General features: G+C 39.8%; 1 long non-coding RNA gene and 1 other non-coding gene across 3 annotated transcripts in view; one reads left to right on the top strand and one right to left on the bottom strand.

The window, feature by feature from the left end:
• LOC137642631 (uncharacterized) overlaps window positions 1-14,355 on the bottom strand; it is a 498,287-nt gene that overhangs the window by 69,824 nt on the left and 414,108 nt on the right. The window lies entirely within an intron of this gene.
• Window positions 2,322-2,405, top strand: TRNAL-UAA (transfer RNA leucine (anticodon UAA)). Its single transcript has one exon. It is a non-coding gene; the product is annotated as a tRNA-Leu (tRNA).

Below are 14,355 nucleotides of genomic sequence, written 5' to 3'. Positions count from 1 at the left end.
AAAAGCAAAATGTAAAGAAGCACGTTATCAAGTAAATGTTATCAATTTGGGACTAACAAAAAGTCAAGAAATATAGGAAATGCTATTTTGCAAATGAATTAAATTCAAAACAAAAATATTAAATATTGAATAAGAGTAATCAATCAGTAGACTACTCCCATCATGGACACTCAACAAAGAATGAAATCTCTTGAACGCAAGGCCTTAATCTATAGACCTTGCTCGAACGTATGCAAACTACGCCGTTCAATTACCTTACGAATCTACGGCGATTGATTTCCAAGTTTCAGTTGAGTAAAGATTCGAAAAAGGAAAACGGGGCGATGCCGTCTCCTTGGTGAGAAACAGTCGAATCTTCGTCATCAATCACAAGTTGAGGCTCTCACTCATGAGTATTTTGCCAGGTTCAATAAAAACTCGCTTATCCTTTGTGTGATCTCTTGCAATTGAACACAGTCTACAGTCATATACAGTATACACACATCCTACTTTTAATTACGTTGGCTTGCCATAGAAGTAAAAGAGAAACACCGAATATAACGGATATGGTAAAAAAATCAAATGGTATAAGCTTGAAAGCACGGTTGCATTTGAAGGAAACTACAGTACAAACACTTACCGTATAAGACTCTTATCTACTCGGTGGAAATCAGCCGATTTCAATAAAATTCAAATTTTTAAAATCTGTTTTTATAACTTTCTACGAATTAAGACGTGCTTATTTTTTCTTCGTTTCCTCCTGAACAGGGCTATATATGGGCATAATGTTATTTTTCAAGATCCATAGTTCATGTATTAAGCAGAAAAAAAAATTAAAAATAATGTATTATGAGAAACAATTTTGGTAAATTGGGATATTTTGAAAACCCATAAGAAAAATAATGATAAATAATCTATCCCAACCATATTTATGTAAGTCGGTAAAACCTACGATTTGGTATGAAGTAAACAACAGCAACAACGATTAAATCTACAACAACATTCGTTATTCAGCAACTAACGACATAAATAAAAGTAGTATCCATCAAATAAATCGCAAAACGAGCGATTCGTTCCGTAGAACTCCAAATTCTCGTCAGGAGGAAATACGGCCAACAAGTGTCTTTGTCCATCAACCTACTTCGGGTTTTAACTTAAATAAACTGAACGATAAATTCACCAAGTGTTAGTGTGCAAACAAACAAAGTAAACAATTCAATAAATTCATAATACATAAATGAATAAATAGCTGAATAAATGCATACATATTGCTCATAAAACATGCAATACGATTCCATATGGTGTTATGTGTAACATCAATAGATCCAAAGGCCACAATATGAGCATAAAAATTAAAGAGGCATACACTCCTGCTGTAGTCCAGTCCGGAGCTGCTATCCCCTCTCTCTTACCACTGGCACTTCTATAATTATATAGAGTGAAGGTACCATGTTCGGAATTAGGGGAAGGTACGCAACATACTTGGGAAAAGGACTTGCTGTCTCAACCATCTTTTCCAAAGGCATCTTTGATGACGTCATGAGTTCACTTTACTGCCGGTACTTAGGATACAACCCAATGATTGATCACAATGACGCTTCCTGGTAGCTGATAGAAAGTGTGGGGGGGGGGGGGTGATCTGCGCAAATAAATCCATTAAATATTAGCAACAGTGGAAACAATAGTAGGAAAGGACAGTAATGCCTAAACCATTCATAATCTACTTCAGCGTAGGCTACATGAGAATAGCAGAATAGTTGTTACAAGAACAAGAGCAAAAGGAGAAACAAACGTATTTCATTATCATCAGGAACTATGATATGCAACAGAAAAAGGAATTTACTGAAATTTTTTTTTAAATCTAACACAGTCAAGTAATGGCTCATAATTAAAAAGAAAAAAAAAACACATTAATTTTATTGTCATGGAATACAATTAACACAGCACAAATATAATATTTACCAACAAATTATAAAGTATAGCTTTAAAAATTAAAAATGTATTATGACAATAAATGAGCATTCATTTCACGAAATAAATCGATTAGAAAATATAGTTATTAGTGAAATGGATCAAAATTTGTTTTGAATAGCAACGCAAAGGAAAAATGTAAGTACAAAGGAGATAAGGGACACGAGAGAGAGAGAGAGAGAGAGAGAGAGAGAGAGAGAGAGAGAGAGAGAGAGAGAGAGAGAGAGAGAGAGAGAGAGAGAGTTGCTAAGATAATGAAATTGTCACAGCTATTTTACAAAATATGTTAGGAGAGATCTTGAATTTACGTCACTCGTCATCGATCAAAAGCAGACAATATTGGCACTTGGCCTGATGGCACTCCGTCGGATGTCAGGTTGGCCGAGTGGTCTAAGGCGCCAGATTTAAGCTCTGGTACTCGTGAGAGTGCGTGGGTTCGAACCCCACACCTGACAAACGGAATAATTTCTTTTCATTCATTTACCGTTAGTACTAGTGTGCAGAATCCAACACTACATCTACAAAAACCCAATTCCAATAATTGCACTATCATTTTCGATACAGAATGCGGGCTGAAACCAGAACAACGAAGGTTTCGTTGTTTTCCAGTATTAGAACAGCAGCATTCGAAGTAGTAGTTTGATTTGGTCCTAAATCTGACGGAAATATTTGTTTTCATTCATTAAGCCCTGATGTTTGTGATTGTCTTTATTTAGACCTTAGAGTTAACTTAAATGAATATAGTTGTAACATTTCAGATTTGTAATTGTCAGAATGTTCTTTTTCGATATTCTGAACTCAGGTAATCGTCAAACTGTAGATTCAGCTCTTTAATTTGATAGAAGTTATTTTTTCGCTCAATATGATCTAGATCTGATAAGCGAGGGTATGCAGACAATTCGTCGAAATGACAGTTGGTCGAAATGAATGGTAGTTTTTTACAAAAATAATTTCTGTTTTCAAGTATCTAATCATTGATAGTATGTTTTTTTACGAATAGTTAGCAGAATAGTATGGTAGTTTGAAACAAATTCTTATCTTAAGTCTAATATCAAACATTTCACTATAGCCCATAAGCAAAATGGAATTCATCAAAACCTTGCGAGGTGCTAAAAAACTTTTGCATGAAGGTTTTGCTCACACGGTACCTCGAATTACTGAAATCCCCCGGATTTACTGGAATCCTCAGGTAAATACTGGAATCCCCTTAAAAATTACCGAAATCCCCAACAATATCACTGCAAACCCTTAAAAATCAAAACTAATATGTGTTTTAATTAAAATACCTTATTCTTATGTTTTTAGCATTTATATTTTTTATATATTTGCAGGTAGAACCTCGGCTAGGGGTTATGACCTGGGAAGGTTTGTGACTTGGGAAGGGGTCCGGGGCTTGCCCTAGGCTAGGGGTTGTGACCTGGGAACTACTAGGTTGGGTTAGGTTGGGTTTGTTGGGTTCTGTACCCTTTTGTACCCTTTTATATACAGTATTGTGTAAAGGGTATATAGAAAAGCTTTAAAATACACATTTTATCTAATTAATTTACTAAAAAATATTGTAAACTAATAAAAACCCATTATTTATCGATTTCTAAGGGTTTACAGTGATATTGTAGGGGATTTCGGTAATTTTCAAGGGGATTCCAGTATTTACCTGGGGATTCCAGTAAATCCGGGGGATACCAACAATTCGTGGTTCCCTTGGTTACACAATTCATAAGAAACATTGAGATAAAACATACTGTAGATGTGAAAAACGGGGTGAGTGTGAAGCAAGATTACAAACTATTAATGATATAATTCAAGGAAATCCTTCACGGCATTTCCATCCGCCAAATGATACTCGATATTCTGCCTTGAACGTTGTAAATGAAATTAAGCAAAGGGTTGTGAAGCTTGAATGTTTCATCCATTTTGATAGAGTATGAACAGACAGCTATAAAGGCTATTAAAAGAAATTTCCCTGAAGTGGTTATCAATGGATGTTTTTTTTTTTTTTCATTTTGGCCAGTGTTTTTGGCGCAAACTTCAATCACATGGGCTTCAAAGTTGGTATAGAGAAGTGGAAAATGTATTTTTAATCAAACAAATACAAGCCCTTGCATTTGCACCTCCTGAAGATGTCTGTTCACTTTTTAACAACTTCGTAGTCATTAGACTTACAGACTGATGAAATCCTGAGCGACTTTTTAGTTTATTTTGAAACAACTTGGCTAGGGATAATTCAGGGAGGAAGAAAAAGACCTACTTTTGATATTGACATGTGGTTGGTCAATGGTCTAGTAAAAAAAATTTGCCAAGAACAAACAATTCAGTGGAAGGGTGACACCATGCGTTTAATAAGCGGGTTCTAGTACGGAATCCTTCAGTAACGAAGCTTTTGAGGAAGCTAAGAAAGAAGCAAGCGAGCAATGAACTCCAAATTGAGCATGGGAATAGATATTTCTTGGAAAAACTGGAGATATAACAGTCAATGAACGTCTGAAAAAAAATTGTGGACGAGCACAGCCGCGAGGACGGGTTAGATTTTTTAAAACCAATTGCCCATAACTTATAAAATTCCTACACGTTAATTAAATTTGAAATAATCTTTATTGTTTTTACATTTTTAGCTTTACAACTATAATCCTTTTGAACAAAATACTGTAAACAAATAAAATTATATCTTATTTAATATTTTTAAATATTTTTTTTTTTTTTTTGATAAATGAAACTACTATTCATTTCGTCCAATTGTCATTTTGACGAATTATCATTCTACCAATTGTCTTTCGACCAAGAGTCAGGTTACAATAAGCGAGAACCCTTAATCGCTGAGATTGTTGAGGGAACTTTAGAGATAAAACGCCAACTTTCGTGAATCCAGCTCTATATTAATCTGGATTTGATACCGATCGGAGTGCTTACTCTAAACATAAAGCTGAGATAAGAGGATCCTATTCTTTATACAGTAATCCAGATCTATAAGTGACTATTGTGTGTCAGCTTAAAACTTGACCCTGAATTACCTAAATCTAGTTCTTTATTTGCTAATCAGGATCTGGTAGTCACATGAGCATGTGGGGTCAGAGCCAAAATTAGGCAAAAAGTAGTTCTGCTTTCTAGCCAGGAATCCACATAGTACCTCTGAGAATGTATGAGATTGTAAAATAAACAAAAAAGATTGAATAAAGATATTAGTTATTATTCCAGATTTGGTAATTGGGCGAAATGCATGGAATTCAAACCAAACCCTGCCAAATGTTGATGATGCTTTTTAAATCATTGCAATCACTGATCTCTATCTGGTACTCGTCAACATTAATGTCATAGGCGAGTCCAGTTCTTAAAGATATTATTTGGATTTGCTATTCACAGCTGGATGAGATTGAAACATAAACCTGACTGGGGGGTTCAATTTTCCAGTCATTAATCATGTTATGTTACTCGCGGGAGTACACGGGCCTGTAAACTAACACAAACGTAGGTGAAATTATCCTTTATTCATTAATTCAAATCTTGTACTTGTGAGAGTGAGTAAGATTGAAACTTAAACCTGGAATCCTCAAAGCCTATAACTCATTCATCAACGTGAATGATTATCGAAGTCAAACCTAAACCTGACATAATCTAAGCCACTTCTCAACCTAAGTCAGACTTTAAGTGAATATTGTTCTTGTTTGTTGATTGATAATCAACAGTGATTATATAGAGTTCAAACACTTTCGTTAAAGCATTTCAAACACCAAATTGCAAAGGACTTAGACGGTTATTATCACTTCAGTTCCTTAAGATCAGCCCAACCAAAATCAAAGTTATATTAAAAATTTAGATCAGAGATGTGGAAGAGAACAGAATTATCAAAGGGAAAAGATATCGAACACTAAGGGAAACTTAACTTTTACTTGACTTCAAAAAGACGGTTGAAGATAGATGAACTTCCAGAGAGATGTGTTCTCATCTACCCCCAATCAACGTTTATATACACTTCAGATATACATTAACAGCTAACTGTCACGTGGTACATCACCAAGCCTCAGACCCAAAAGGCTTGTAAGGATGTTTGTAATAATAGAACTTTGTTTACATAATTTCCTAAGATGATACTAAAACTATTCCTACTCACTTAACAAAAACACTTTCATACAGACACTCATTATTACTAAGATATAAGAATTTCAGAATTGTGGCTCTTCTTGCATGAGGTCACTTCTACTCAAACTTTCTCATATTAGCACAAACTAGACTCTACGCCTTCTGGACTCTTCGTCATTTCTTACATTGTAATTGACTTTACCGTTATAAAAGTACGTTATATTACATTTTATGCATGGTAGTCGGTTCATTAAATATAGTAGGGTAAGGCAATTTTGGACAAGTAAGGCAAATATTGGACAGATGCAATATCTCTTAAGCTATTTATAATTTTCGAAAACTATAATGCTATTAGAAATTGTCCAACCTTCTACTTTATGAATATTAGTAAGTCTGGTTTTTAAAAATGTATTAAGTACCCGTAAAAAAAAATTCTAATATGGGTGTCCAATAATTGCCTGACCTTCCTTTTACGGTTTCTCAGAAATAATACATGAAATTATTTTTTCTGAAAACAAATTAGTGGATGATGCTAAAGGAAGGTTTAAAATGAAAAATAAATGAACAAATTTGGAATATCTAGTGTCCAATTTTGCCCCGCCTCGAAAAATGGTAAGGCAATTTTGGACACTTAATTAAAAAAAAAAAAATCCAATTCATAATGTTAAGTTATTAAGTAAGAGATTTTGTAAACTATCTATTTATCTATATCTATATATATATATATATATATATATAAATATATATATATATATATATATTCTTAATAATTTTAACTAGATATATAGGTAAATGATAGTTCTTTGAAAATATTTTCTATCATTTATTTCAATAGAAAATCATATTGATTTATAAGAAAATAAAAAAAATAAAAAGTTTTCTTTTCATAGAAATTGATAATCAAACCTACTACTAATGAGAAAATAGGAACAAGTACAAAATTGGAAATAAATGTGAACAATTCAATATATACTATTGTACCAACCGTGTTTCACACAATTGTACATAATTCCTTTTGTATATATTATGCTTGTATCTTCGCTCTTCCCTCGCACTAAAACGAACATGAAAATTCATGTATGGTTTTTCCTCTGTAATATTGTCTGTCTTGTGAACTTGTTATGTCCTGTTGCCTTGAGGATTTGTATATAAGGAGAGAGTTCTACAATAATATAACTCAGTCATTTCCAACCTGCCCTTGAGTTCACAACCTTACTCGGCGCCAACACATTGGTGACCCCGGAAGTCGACTCGCTCCCACTGCCTTCCACCCCCACCTCCCTCGCCCCTCCATCGTTGGTACTATGACGGAGACGGACTCTACTACAGCAGTTGGCGCTCCGGCCGCCCCATTGAAACTTTCACCGTTCGCCACCGGAGTGGCGTTTGCTTGGTTTCAACGCGCAGAAGTCCACTTCCGTATCAGGGGCGTGACTCGCTCAACCACCAAAGCGGATTATGTTCTCGCGGCGATACCCGAGGACACCTTCCCAGAAATATCCGACTGGCTTTGTGAACAAGGAGACACCCCAATAGCGTAAGACGCCCTCAAAACATACCTTCTGCAGCAGTACTCGCCGTCGCCAGCCGCCCGTATAGCAAAGCTTTTTCAGCTCTCGCAACAACCACTGGGGGACCAAAGGGCTTCGCTTGCCCTCAGGGAAATGACCAGTATCGCTCGCCTTCAACCTGCCGCAGACGGCTCTCCTCGTGAGGTGAACCTACTTCGTGCCCTTTGGATACGCCGTTTACCCGAACCTGTACACGCTGCCATACCCGATGTCGATAGTTTACCCATAAAGGACTTGATGACCAAAGCCGACGCCCTTATGGACAGCCACTTCAAGACCTCCATCAACGCCTCCACCCCTGATGACGAGGACGCCTATTCAACGTCAACCGAAGCTGACATGAATGCCGTAGGACATACACGCCTACCCCGTGACGTGCCGAAGCGGCGACAAAGCCGCCCACCACCCACCAATCGCTCGCGCCCCAACCAACGACTTCTACAGCCACTTACTACCTCCCATCCGCCGCAGTTTTGCTACTACCACTTCAGATTCAGGGCAACCGCGAAGAAATGTGCCAAGGATTGTCAGTGGCCATAAAACGTGTAAGTAGGCCATTGCTTGTGGCGGTGGCCTCCCATGTTTCTAATCTTTTCTTTTTACAGGATGCAGGAACGGGCGTGCTATTTTTGGTAGACACGGGTGCTTGTCGTTCTCTTTTGCCAAGGAAACTCTTCAGGGCACGACGTAGTCTGTCTACATCTGCCGACGTCCGCTTAGTAGCTGCCAACGGATCTGCGATACCCACCTACGGTTACGAGAACCTCACATTATCGTTCGGAAACGGTAAATTCAATTGGAAGTTTCTCGTTGCTGACGTCACAATGCCAATCCTCGGTCGGATTTCCTCTCTCATTTCCACCTTCTGATCGATGTCGCCCACCGACGATTGGTCAACGCAGACTCATACTTGTCGACACCTCTTCAACCCGCCCCCTCTAACCTCGCTCTCCACATCAGCGCACCCACGGATGCCTACGCCCACCTCCTCACGTCGTACCCGGAACTTTTCCGTCCAGAACTTCGCCAAACGCACACGGTTCCTGCCAAGCACGGTATTTATCACCATATCAAGACGACGGGACCCCCAGTCTTCGCAAAATTCAGACGTCTGGCACCGGAACGATTGGCAGCCGCCAAACAGACGTTCGCCGAAATAGAGAAAATGGGCCTTTGCCAAAAGGCCTCCAGCCCATGGTCGTCGCCCTTACAAATCGTTCTGAAGAAAGACGGCTCCCTCCGTCCGTGCGGGGATTACAGGCGCCTGAACATGCAAACAGAACCGGATCACTACCCCCTCCCAAACATTGCCGACGTGACCTCCTACCTGCACAAAGCGAAGGTTTTCTCTACGCTCGACCTCCTGAAGGGGTATTATCAGGTGCCTATGAACCCAGAAGACATCCCCAAGACCGCCATCACCACTCCGTTTGGTACATACACCTTCAATTACTCCTGCTTTGGCCTTCGTAATGCTGGGGCAACGTTTCAACGTCTCATGGATGGCATCTTAGGGGACCTCCCTTTCTGTGTATGTTATGTGGACGACATACTTGTGTTCTCCTCCTCAAAAGAGGAACACCTCCATCACCTGCGCATCGTGCTCGACCGCCTGCAACAAAACGGCCTTGTAGTCCGGTACGACAAGTGTACCTTTGGCGCCAACGAAGTCTCGTTCTTAGGGCACCGCATCACTCCTGAAGGTGTCCACCCCGTCCCTGAAAAGGTAGCAGCCGTTCAGAACTTCCCCGTGCCCTCGACCGTCAAAGCTCTGCAGGAATTCTTGGGCATGATCAACTATTATCACCGTTTTCTGCCATCCATTGCCGCCACTCTTGCTCCTCTCTACGCCTCCCTTAAGGGCAAGCCGAAGGACCTGAAGTGGGGTCCCCTTCAAGAAGCAGCCTTCTGCAATGCAAAGAAGGCCCTATCAACTGCTGCGGCTCTCACTTTTCCTATACCACACGCCCCTCTCCTCTCCACCGATGCCAGCGACGTCGCTATTGGTGCAGTACTCGAGCAGGTGGTCAAAGGCTCGCCCCGCCCATTGGCCTTCTTCCGCAGAAAACTGTCCAAGGCAGAATCGGGTTATTCTACCTTCGATCGAGAATTGCTGGCGGTGCACTTGGCTGTCCGTCACTTTCGCCATTTCTTAGAAGGTACGCCCTTCGTCATTCCCACAGACCACATGCCTCTGGTGCACGCCTTCACTCGACAGTCTGACGCCTGGTCCGCCCGTCAACGCCGACATCTCTCCGCCGTGGCTGAATACAATTGCACCCTCCAATACGTCCCTGGGAAAATGAATCCCGTTGCCGATGCCCTGTCAAGAAACACATTGGCTGCCGTTCAACTGGGATTGGATTACAACACCCTGGCTGAAGCCCAACGACAGGATCCAGAGTATCAAGCTTGTAGGATATCCTGCACATCCCTCCGTTGGGAAGACTTTCCCCTTGAAGACTCCAACACCACCCTCCTCTGTGACGTCAGTACTGGTAGACCGCGACCTTGGATTCCTGCTCCCATACGCCAGCAGGTGTTTGATTTCATTCACGGCCTTTCACATCCCTCGTGCCGTTCTACTGCACAGCTGCTGAAGGCAAAGTTCATTTGGCACGGCATTTCTAAGGATGCTAAGGATTGGGTCCACGCCTGTACTTCTTGCCAAACTTCCAAAGTACATCGACACACGGATTCAGGAGTGGGCACCTTTCCTCAACCTCAGCGTCGTTTCGCACACATTCACGTCACCGTTGTAGGCCCCCTACCCACATCACAAGGACATCGTTACCTGTTTACCGTCATCGACCGCTCCACTCGTTGGCCTGAAGCCATTCCCATGGAAACTGCAACGTCCGCCTCATGTACATCTGCCTTACTCTCTGGATGGATTTCAAGATTCGGTATCCCTGAGCATATTACTTCTGACAGGGGAACCACTTTCACCTCTCAATTGTGGACGTCATTAGCAAATCTCCTGGGCATCACCCTACATCAGACAACGGCCTACAACCCCGCTGCCAATGGAATGGTTGAATGTTTTTATCGCACCCTCAAAGCAGCTTTGATGTCCCGCTGCAAGGATTGCAACTGGTTTACTCAGCTTCCCTGGGTCCTCCTGGGACTAAGGACCACTCCTAAAGATGCCCTCGACGTCTCGGCAGCTGAAATGGTGTATGGCGACCCGTTGGTCGTCCCTGCCGAAATTTTTCCTTCTACTACCTCCTCCGACGATCTCCAGTGCATACGTCACGTCGTGGGAAAATTTACTCCGTTCCGCCAGACCTACAAGCCCCCAGCGAAGCATCACATACCAACGGACTTGCACTCTGCAACGCACGTCTTCCTGCGCAACGACACCAGCAAGCCACCACTAACACACCCTTACACGGGCCCTTTCCTTGTGATCCGACGCAGTCCGAAAGCATTCCTCCTAAACATTCGGGGCAAAGAAGACTGGGTCTCCATTGATCGTCTAAAACCTGCTTATCTTCTGCCAGATGACCCGCCTACAGTTCGCCTCTCTAGATCAGGGCGCCCTATTTAACATGTACAGTATGTCATTTTTAGGGGGGGAACCATGTACCAACCGTGTTTCACACAATTGTACATAATTCCTTTTGTATATATCATGCTTGTATCTTCGCTCTTCCCTCGCACTAAAACGAACATGAAAATTCATGTCTGGTTTTTCCTCTGTAATATTGTCTGTCTTGTGAACTTATGTCCTGTTGCCTTGAGGTTTTGTATATAAGGAGAGAGTTCTACAATAATATAACTCAGTCGTTTCCAACCTGCCCTTGAGTTCACAACCTTACTCGGCGCCGTCACACTATAGCCATATACGTGACAATTTAAATGCTTGTATATATGACGGGTCTATTTAATTCAACCGAATGCTAAAAAAACAGCTTCAGTTTTTTTAAATATGGCACTAAATATTCTCTTTGAGGCATGGATTTCATAAAGGACCATTAATTCCATCTGTAATTTGAAAAAGGTATGTATCCGTTTGGTGCTCTGGATACTCCTCTACTCCTGATGCCTGGCAGTTGATCTTACTGGAATTAGTATGGACCGGCAGGGGTCACTTGCCTTATTTAGATAGGCACTGCTCATCACTAAGAAACTGGATATTCTTTGATGAATTTAGCCAATGAATTCTCTATGGATTTAGTCAGTCTATGGAAAACGAAAATGAATGAATTGCCCCCAGTCCCGGGCGTAGTGGGTTGCTAAGAAACTCCCGGTTTGTAAATACTAAAGAAAAATTGAAAATTAGTAATTGGAATGTTAGAACCATGAATCAAACTTTGAAGTTACAGCTAGTAGAGAATGAATTTATGAAATATAGTTTGGATATCTTCGACCTAAGTGAAACACGTTGTAAGGGGAGAGGTAAAGAACTCTAAGACCAAGATGGAGTTAGAAGAGAAGAGGTAGGAATAATGATGATGACACCAAGAGCAGAAAAGGCATTAACCAAATGGAGAGCTGTAGATAGCAGATTGTTACTTACAAAAATTAAATCAAAACAGTGCAATATGAGTATTACAGTTTGCTATGCGCCAACAAATGATTCCTCTGAAGAAAGGAAAGATGAATACTGTGAAGAACTGCAGAGTATAATAGATGAGAACCTAGAGACATTATGAAAATTGTGATTAATGACTTCAATGCTAAAGTTGGAAGGAATATTCAAGGGATAGAAAATGGGATGGTTGTTGAGGTTCTTGACGAAGTTGCAAATGAAAATGGGGCACATTTTATAAGTTATTATTCAACAAACTATCTTGTTACTGGAGGTACTCTTTTCCAGCACAAGGAGATACACAAATATACATGGACTTCACCATGTGGCAATTACAAATATCAAATAGATCACATGGTCATTGATAAACAGAGAAGGAGGACTCCGAGATATGTATCAAGCTATAGAGGTGCAGATATTGGTAGTGATCACCAGTTCCCCATTGCCACACAAATATTAAAACTGAAAGCACCCAACAGAAATGTAGATAGAATACCTAAGTTTGATACAACTAAGCTTCTAGAGGATGAGCACAGAAATCTTTGTAACTGAATGTAGGAATCGATTTACAGTCTTAAGAGACTTTAAGAGACGAAGTTTTGGGACATGCAATTACAAGGAGAAAACCATGGATATCAAATGATACTTGGGATACTATAAAAAGAAGACAAAGACAGAAATTAATTTCTGAAAGGTTTCGAGGAAGTAATGAAAATTACAAGGCAGAGCATGCCAAGTATTTCAGTATTGATAGTGAGGTCATAAGAAATATCAGGAATGATTGGAGAGAATATTTAGACAGAAAAGCAGATGAGGCTGACAAAGCTAAGAATTCGGGGAGTGGCTTTGTTGTAGGAATTGCTCATAGAATTATTAATGAAATTTCTATGGGAAAATAGAAGCAGCCGCATATACCCATCAAAAAGAAAGAGGGATCTGTTATAACAAAAGAAGATGAAGAAAGGTAACGTTGGATTGAACACTTTAGTGAGGTCATAAATAAGAAATACGAAGGGAATAATTTGGTTGATATACCTGAAACTGATGAAGACCTTGATGTGGCCATGAATGAATTAGGTGTGTTTGAAGTCGAAGCTATTCTTAAAAAACTCAAAAGATGGAAAGCCCCTGGATACGAAGGAATAACTGCTGAGATGATATTGCCTGAAAATGAAGTGACTCCCAGATTACCTACAAGATTATTTTGTAGAATGTGGCGTGAAGAGGCAAAGCCTTATGTATGGGAGCTAAGAGTGCTGATGAAAATGACAAAAAAAGATCTGACTGATTGCAATCATTACAAAGGCATCACACTTACGTCAGCTGTCATAAAAATATATAGAATGCTCATTCTAAAGAGACTAGAGAGAGAGATTGATGAAAACCTGAGAGATGAAGAAGCAGGATTTAGAAAAGGTAGAAGTTGTACTGACCAAATTTTCATTCAAGACATGTGGTACAGCAATATGTAGAATATAGAAATCCACTTTTGATGGTATGTGTGGGCTATGAAAGAGCTTTTGATTATGTGCTCTGGCATATTTTGTGGAGAGTCTAGTCATTATGGAGTTCCTCTCAAATATGTAAATTTAATTGTCTGTTCATGAGCATACCATATGCAAAGTTAATGCTAGCGGCGTCTTATCAATAGAATTTCCAGTGAACAGTGGAGTACTCTAAGGGAATGTGTTGTCACCTATGTTGTTTATCCTCCTCTTAGATTTTGTAATACATAGATCGGTTGGGGATGGTAGAGAAGGATTGGACTGGATTGGTAACAGAAAATTAGCAGACCTAGAGTATGCTGATGATGCTGTCCTAATTACCAGAACACCACAGGGCTTGGAAAGCTTGCTTACCAGAATGCATGAAAAATCACATGAGGTTGAGCTCGAGATAAATAGAAGAAAGACAGATGATGAGAACGGAATATGCAAAGGAAGATGAAATATCTTTGGAAGGATAAAGGATTGAGGTAGAATTATTTGAATGTTTAGGAACTATGATATCTAATATAGGAGCTTTAGAATTTTAGTTTAATGAAAGATTGAAAAAAGCAAATCAGACGATGGCTAGGTTAAGTCAAATTTGGAAATCATGTCGCCTAAAATTACATATAATAATCAGGCTATATATCAGTTTAGTGAGATCGGTGTTACTGTATGGGAGTGAATCTTGGTATATTAATGAAACTCATTTTGTAGATTTGAGAACAAAGCCCTCAGA

Source organism: Palaemon carinicauda, chromosome 1 (assembly GCF_036898095.1).
Source record: "Palaemon carinicauda isolate YSFRI2023 chromosome 1, ASM3689809v2, whole genome shotgun sequence".
Classification (NCBI taxonomy): Eukaryota; Metazoa; Arthropoda; class Malacostraca; order Decapoda; family Palaemonidae; genus Palaemon; species Palaemon carinicauda.
Note: the sequence above shows the minus strand (reverse complement) of the source record. Positions and strands in the feature narration are given on the sequence as shown.